Genomic DNA, 8,065 nt, shown 5'->3' with positions numbered 1-8,065 from the left:
AAAAAAACGAGACAATTAACAACCATTTGTAACCGTGTGCGTGCATATATCTTTGTGTGCGGGCGCACATCTTTGCTCACAAATGAAAATAAAGAAACAATCTTCAGTCATCTTTTTTTTTTTTTTTTTTGAATCAATTGAGTGAGTCATTTGGAAAACCATGAAAGCCATTGCTGGATCAAGTCTTGTATGTGAACCCTTTAAAGGCTCGTTTGTTTTTACAAATGAAATGAGATGAGATTAGATGAGTTGAAATTAAAGTTAAAAATTGAATAAAATATTGTTAAAATATATTTTTTTAATATTTTTTTTATTTTTGGATTTAAAAAAGTTAAATTATTTATTTTATAAAGTTGTAATAATTAGATGAGATTAGATAAAATGAGTTGAGAGGAGTTATAAAACCTCGTGTTATGGGTTAATTTTGATCGATACAAACAGAGAGATTCTAGTGGAGTACTAGTACTATATTGTACTCCCATGAATAATATATAGTTGCATGGGAAGATGGAGTACGTAGCTGCATATATACTGACAAAAAGCCCAAGAAATTTATATGATTTTCCCATTTGTTAATGAAGTTTCTATATGTAGTAATTCATTATTATTTGTTACACAGTCGATTATTATTATAATTATTATAAAGAGAAGCTCAGAACGCATGCAATATGCATGCATGCATAATTCTTGATCTCATCTCATGATCAAGTATTTCAAGGACAGAAAGTGATCATAACGTAATTAGGTGCACCGGAGCAGGTCAAGGTGCTGTTCACATCATCATAAGCATAGCTATAAGCTTGAGGGCACTGGTTCTCGAAGAACAAGGAATAGTTCGTGGGAGGGACATGTTTCAGGAGTACTGAAATCGCCAGTGCAGCAGTATTGTGGCTGATTGAACGCTGTGCACGCGCTCTTGCATGCGATCACGCTCCCATCTGCGGCTTTCAGTTGCAACTCTATTGGGCAAGGCGCGTTCACATTGGCCGGGCAACTCGAGGTCTGGCAATCACGGCTCCCGCCTTTTGTGTTCACTGAAACAGGCAGGTTGAAGCCATCGACAAGGCTGACATCGTAAAAACTTGCCCACCATTCTCTACTATGCTTATTTCTACCAAAGAAGCCGGCGGGACAGCACCGTTGCCATTGCATGCAACCTGGCCGGAGGCACAATCGGCAGTAGCGCAAGAGAACCTTCCTGAGGCGTCTGTGGAGCAACCAGTTCGTGCCCAAAATGGGCCTTTCCAGGGAGCTTGGGCATCCAGTGATGTGGATGCTTTGGATGCTAACTCAAATCCGATTGTTGATAGTAGTTGAGGTTTCTAATCAGCGGTTAGGGTTCCCGGCTAGATGGTATTGGGACAGTTGTTTGTGAAAGTTATTCTAGCGGATTGAGCACCTGCAATATTCATATATATGCAACATCAAACAAAATAATTCATTATCACCATGCATATATGTCGAAAATGAAAGCTAAAATATATATCCATCTCAGCCAATGAATTTGATCGTAAATCACACATGCATGCTTATCACCATGATACATGTGCATATATTATAGGTTAAGTATACCACGCGAGTGCTCTCCGACAGTAACTAATACTTCGTAAGCCTAGGAGAACCATACGAGAGAGAGATTGTTCAATAGAAATAAAAAATTAAAATGTGATCATACATATATCTAAAATACATATATATGTATATATATATATATATATATATATATATATATAATCCATTTTCCAATAGTTAAAGCGTTGAAGAAATTTATCATGAGCCATACCAGACAGAAAAAGGGAGGCCAAGGCAAGGCAGGAGATCACGAGTTAAAGGGTCTTCATCCTTGATGGATAGAAAGGCGAAGTAATTAATTTGATGATCTCAATGTATATATTATGCAGAGCTGGGTCGGTGTGGCAGTACTACTGCTACGTACGTACGTTGGTGCTATATATATGCACATATATAGGGAGGCTTGCTCATACAAGGAAGATCAGTTTTCTTCGTTTAGGCACCATTAGACCGAATAGGATAAGGTCGCGACTATCGGACAAGAACTTAAATAGACATTCGTCCCTAACAAATTCATGTATTTCAACGTTTTTAGTGTTAGGGTTCGCCACGTCTAATTACTTTTCAATGTATACTGAATTTTGTAAAGATCATGATCACTTTATTCGTCTATATATCTTCCCCTAGCTGTCAAATTCCAACAAGAACATTCGATCACGATGGAAACAAACTCATTTTTTGTGATTATTTTTTTGCAACGAAAAAGATTATTTGTGATGGAAACAGACTCATTTTAACTGAAATAATCATTTTACTGAAAATAACTGAATTTAAATAAATAATTTTCTTGTAGTGTCGATTGTCCTTAATTCGTCTATATATCTTCCCCTAGCTGTCAATCATTAATTGTTTGTCAATCATTAATTGCGTGACAACATTATACTGCGGAAAATTTAATTAGCTGAGTTTTAGGAGACAAGTGAAACTTTTAATTTGCAATGGTACTTCATGGGTTTACAGCTTCTATGGAATGGACAAAATTCTTCGTCTAACTTATTTATTGCATGATTGCATGAATTTTTTTCGATCCAATAATTATGGCAGCAACAGGACCTAGCTAGTCCATATATCGTTAGTACCTAATATTAAAGACCTCGCCTCAAATTAAATTCTTCCTTCTAAATTGGCCAAGAGCCCATATGTACTTACTCAATATTAATTAAGGTGGCTTGTGTGACGCATGCAACATATAGTTACATATCTCCGTTCATGACAGTTAATAAAAATTAATTCAACCTAGTATGTAACTAGCAGTATGTAATAATCGCAGTAGAAAAATAGTGACTTATAAAAATTTCATGCCAAAATGAACTAAACATCCCAATAGATCAATTAACCATAAATAGATACTGTTTTACTTAAGAAGCCCATATAGTAAGGCATAAGTTTAGACATAAAGATAGACATAAAGTTAGAATCTCCTTATTAATATGAATGTGGTGTTTATACAATAATCATTAATAAATTATCTAAAAGTAATCTAGAAGCTAACTTACAAACTTTCCGAGTACATAGGAATTTGGTATGGCTGTAATAAAAGTTATTAGGAATTGTAAGACTAAGAAAGATTTTCATAATCAAAAGGGTTCAAAGAATGATATTCACCAAAATGCTCCTACATTTCCCGAAATTGCCACTTATGCCCTAAACTTTCACTATTTATATTTTGGCCCCAATTTTCACCAAATTTCATAAGCCTCATATTTTCCATATTCTAAATCCATATATGACCTTACAATTTCAAAAATCAATAAACTACTATGCCAAAACTATCCAACCCGTGGCATGCATTTTGTGGGTCTTTTTGTGATTTCAAGCCTATAACCTCTTATAGATGCATGTGTGGTCAAGCTTCATCAAGTAGCAAACCATAAATATGATATTGGGAACATATTTATAGCTTATAATCATGTCACACTAGTTTATCCCTACACTTATGCATTGGTTAACACCAAATCATCATAAAACCTTCAAGTTGAGTACATGCATGATGTTTCTAGCTTCTCTTTGTTAATGTGGGTTTTAAAGCCTAATTGAGTCATGCATTCAAACTCTCATCTTGATAAAAAAAAAGCATTTATAGATGTTTAACACTCATGCTTTTGAAACTTAGAGAAGATTTCTCAAGATAAACTTCAACCAAGTGGAAATTGAAACATGCTAGATGATTAACATAAGATATTGGTTTATAAACCTATCATGACGTGCTATTTTCCTCAATTCAAACCATCAATAAATCATTGAAGACATTATTAAAATATGTAAGATCATATCAAGACATGTTATGGCTAAAATTACATCCCAAAACAATTTATTCAATCAAATAAAAAAATCTGAACCAAAATGCTTGTCTTCAAGTTAAACCTCATATAACTCAATCAAATCTTCATTCTCATGCCATAATGCAAAGCCTAACATGTCAATAGAATACCCAAAAAAAAGTATAGTAAGATTGCTTACCCCAACCCTGGCTTTGAAGGCTCTCAAGAACAACTCACTTCAATAATCTCACACTCAACCACTCAGTTTCATCATTCTCTCACACTAGGAGTAATTTGCTCTCAAGAACACTAAGAGAATGCTTGAGGAAGTTGTGTGAGGAAGTGAGGGGTGAATGAGAGTATTTATAGGACTCAATGGAGGGGTGAGAAGTGCACAACATGGCTGAAGGTTGAGTGTTGTGAGTGGTGGATGTGGGCGGTGGAGGGTCTTGAATGCGTTTTTCAGTTGGGTCATGGCTTGGTCAGTTGAATAATGGCCTAAAGATGCATGATTACCTAATGGTCAAGTACTGGAGGATTGCCATAGGTGTAGGGGGTGAGTAGTTCCAGAATTTTGAGCAAACTTTTCATGGAAATACAAGTGATGGCCGATGCTTTTGGTTCTACAAAGCTGTCCAGTTTTGATCCCTTTATTGTCCCATCCTCTTGGTTTGATTTGAGGACATAATTACCACCATTGAGTGACTTTCTCAGGTGGGTAAAGAGGTGGGTTTGGTTGGCAATTGAATTGGTTTGAGCAGAAAATGAAGGAAGAAGTTTGGATGTACATGGGTTTCGGTCAACATGATCTATTTCACCATCCAAATTCCCAATTGGTTTTGATGCTCATTGAATGGGATTGGGCAAGCTTGTAATGGAGTGTTTTGAATCACTTTCTTAGGGTGAAATGGGCAGAGGTGGTGGCATGTGGAGATGGGTAATTTAGGTGTAGAAAATCCTTAAAGAAGCAAGGGTATATGGTTTTGGGACAACACTTCATTTCCTAAGTGAATAGTTGTGATTTTAGCTTGGCTTATGGAATTGTTTTTGGCCAACTCTTAGGTCTGTTGTTAAGTGACATAATGAGATTTGAATGGTGTACAAAGTTTCTTGAAAAACTTGTGAAAGAGGCATTGGTTTTGGTGACTTGTTGAAGGGTTGCATGGGTTTTCACCAAGGGTGCCAATTGGTGGGTTGTTATGGCATTGACATGCCTTTGCCTCAAGTGACATGGTTGGGTTAGTTCTCACCTTCAAGGGTTGTCTAAGAGTGATGCAAAACAAGTGCAGAAGATAAAAATTTCAGATCTAAAATGATTAATAAAAGATTTTCAAGAAAACTATTCAAGTCATGATGTTTGAGTTACTATTCATGAGTGTGATGAATAGTAACCTTAACTCAAGTTCGGAGCCATACCATGGTTGAAAGGGAACCCTAGGAGCGTGTGGGTTGGGTTTAGGAAGTATGAAAACAATGGTATGGTGTATGTGGATCCCATTTGGAAAAGTGATATGAAATCTTGGGCTTCAAGTGTTAGGTTCTTATTGGACCATATGAACAAGCCTTTGTTGTGGGCCTAGAAGTGGACTTATTCATGGGTCTCATGTCCAGATTTATTAAGCCTTTCGTTGGCCTTAACAATTTATTAAGTTGGATCCTAACTTTGGATCTTTCCTAAATTGGGCCAATAGCCTTGGATCTTACTAAGTTGGGCCCAATGTCTTATATCCACTAAGTTGGCCCTAATGCCTTGTGTCCATCAAGTTGGGCCTAAACTCTTTTGTCTACTAGGTTAGGCCTGTAGTCTTAGTGTGTATCCTTAGCCCATCTCATCTTAGTAAGCTAGGGCCCTTATTAAACCACTGTTGGACCTTCTCCAATCCATCTACTATTTTGACCAAATTACCTAGCAAATCAAGGTGGCAAGCCTCCAACATGCCATGTGTGATTCTTTCATTGGCCTATTGGCACCTTTACTCAAAATTAATAAAGCACTAAAATTTAATAATAATTCTAACTAAACTCTTTTGCCAATTCAAGCTCCAAAAACTTCCTTGTTCTCAAGTTTCCAAACTTCTACTTAGCTAGGGTCATGGCAACTAATGCCAAACCCTAAGATGTTTTTATGCGGGGAGTTACAACTTGCATCTTGTACCATCATTCCAAGTAGATGACAAATTATTCGAATTCGAGCGAGTAATAAGTGGTCAAAGATTCACTCAACTTTTATTTGAGCACGAGTTAAGTTTGAGTTTATTTTTAAACTTTATAACCAACTCATTTATTTATTATTTATTTAAGGAAGCTCAGATTTGTTCACGAGCCAATTAATTTGAGCAAATAAATATATAATTTTATTTGCTATTTTTGTCAAATTAGCTTTGAGAGTATCATTAGATAATTTATATATACATATCAATGACTATATTTATAAAAATTTAAGTAATATGTATCATACTGTGAAATCAACACTTGTCCCAAAAGTTTAAGCTAATGATAAGAGGAAGATTTAACTATTTGTATTATATTCTTAACACTCTCCCTCACGTGTGGGCTGGACTTCTCCTCAATGAGTGAGCTCAACACGTAGAGTATTTAATTATATGGGATAGAGCGTAGAGTCAGGATTCAAACTCAGTACCTCTACTTTAATACCATGTGAAATCACCACTTGTCCTAAAAACTTAAGCTTATGGGAAGAAGAAAATTTGATTATTTGTATTATATTCTTAACACATACTAGGAACATGAATATTTTCCTTTTTATCTTTCAATACTTAAGATATTCTAATTATAATGTTAAAGTTAAGACAATAAAAATAATAATTATGAACTTATTCAAGTTTATACGAACTTATAATAGTCAATTCGAGTTTTATTCAAGATATATGGTTTAATGCTCGATCATAATTTTATTTTTGTGAATGGCTAATGGAGAGTCCTTATAGTCCATAGTAGGAAATGGGCCCGTCCTGAATTAACTGCCACCGTAGTATCCACAAAATTGTGGGTACTACCACTTTCAATGAGTATTAATACTTTCTTCTTCTTTAACTGTCAATTAACTGCCACCGTAGTATCCCCATCATTGCTTGAATCAAAATTGAAGCAATTTGAGTAGGCTCAGTCATTTGATCCTGCTCCTCCTCGAGGATCTGATCTGGTTCTAATTCTGCAAAACCATTAGCATTCTATACAAAATGCATACCTTATGTCACATACAACTTAGGTCTAGCACATTTGTCGCCTTGATCCCACTTGTCATCACATAAATAACAAAGGCCCTTCTTCCTTCGATCTTGCATCTAAGCTTCAAAAATCTTCTGATGTAGCATTCTTGAAATGGGCTAGCCTTTAGGAGCACCCAAGATTGAGTTGGAAGGACCAAGCTTATTGACATTACCATTCAATAACTGTTGTTTAGCTTCAAAAGAATTACTTCTCCAAGACTTTTCAGTGCTCCACACGTACAGTTCTTGGATTTTTGCTAGGCCAAAAGCATCATTCAAGTTAGATGGCTTCAACATTCTGACTGGCAATCGTATTTCATCTCTCAAACCACTGAGAAAACAATTCAGTTTGTTTTTCTCAGAAATGCCTCTTATTCTATTGGAAATCAACTCAAATTCAGTTTTGTAAGTCGTGACAAAACTCGCTTCAATCTTGTCAAAGATTCTATGGGATCATCATATGGAGATGACCCAAACCTTACTTGCAAGGCTTGAACAAACATCTTCCCAAGAATGGAAAACACTTGCTTCACTCGCATCCTGGAACTAGATTAAAGCTTCATTCTCCAAATGAAAATAAGGTATAAAGATTCTTTGACCTGGAGGAACTTGATGATAGAGGAAATACTGATTCACTCTATACACCCATGACGAAGGATTATACCCAAAAAATCTTGGAAATTCCAACTTAACACCTTTGGGTAACCCTCTATCACCCAACTCCCTATGATGAATCTCACCAACACCTTCAAGATTCACATCGTATCGGTTTATATTCCGACCAAGAACACCATTACCCATTGAATTACTCATTGAAATTCTCGAAATCTATTGCAATACTTCAGTAATTCTTTTTTCTTGAGCTTCCCTATCAATTCTTGTCGTTTCTTGTTGTTGTACCAAAATTGAAATAGTATCTTCAATTTGCTTCTGCTGGCTATCCTGTTGCTGCCATAAATGAGCTAATGCCTCATTCAACTGGGCAAAAGATTATGTCCCTTT

General features: G+C 35.8%; 1 pseudogene; it reads right to left on the bottom strand.

Moving 5' to 3' along the window:
- Window positions 1-587: 587 nt before the first annotated feature.
- On the bottom strand, window positions 588-7,864 carry LOC121245228 (annotated as a pseudogene).
- Window positions 7,865-8,065: the final 201 nt, after the last annotated feature.

Source organism: Juglans microcarpa x Juglans regia, unplaced genomic scaffold, assembly GCF_004785595.1.
Source record: "Juglans microcarpa x Juglans regia isolate MS1-56 unplaced genomic scaffold, Jm3101_v1.0 JmScfU0002, whole genome shotgun sequence".
Classification (NCBI taxonomy): Eukaryota; Viridiplantae; Streptophyta; class Magnoliopsida; order Fagales; family Juglandaceae; genus Juglans; species Juglans microcarpa x Juglans regia.
This window is presented reverse-complemented; position numbering and strand designations above follow the sequence as displayed.